Source organism: Engystomops pustulosus, unplaced genomic scaffold (assembly GCF_040894005.1).
Source record: "Engystomops pustulosus unplaced genomic scaffold, aEngPut4.maternal MAT_SCAFFOLD_423, whole genome shotgun sequence".
Taxonomy (NCBI): domain Eukaryota; kingdom Metazoa; phylum Chordata; class Amphibia; order Anura; family Leptodactylidae; genus Engystomops; species Engystomops pustulosus.
Genome location: NW_027285302.1, coordinates 61,594 through 61,854, shown reverse-complemented (window position 1 = coordinate 61,854; position 261 = coordinate 61,594).

The following is a 261-nucleotide window of genomic DNA, read 5'->3' as shown; positions in this document are numbered from 1 at the left end:
AGAACAGATCTGCATCCTATCAATGGAAGCTCAGACCAGGCCATGGATCATGGAGGAGACAATCATGAAGAACAGATCTGCATCCTATCAATGGAAGCGCAGACCATCGATCATGGAAGAGACCATCATGAAGAACAGATCTGCATCCTATCAATGGAACATAAGGATGATCTGAGATGTGTGATGTATGGACAGGATTTCTGGTGCCCTGTGTTGTGTTGTTTTTCAGGTGTTGGGATAATTTTCTTGGTTATACTATTT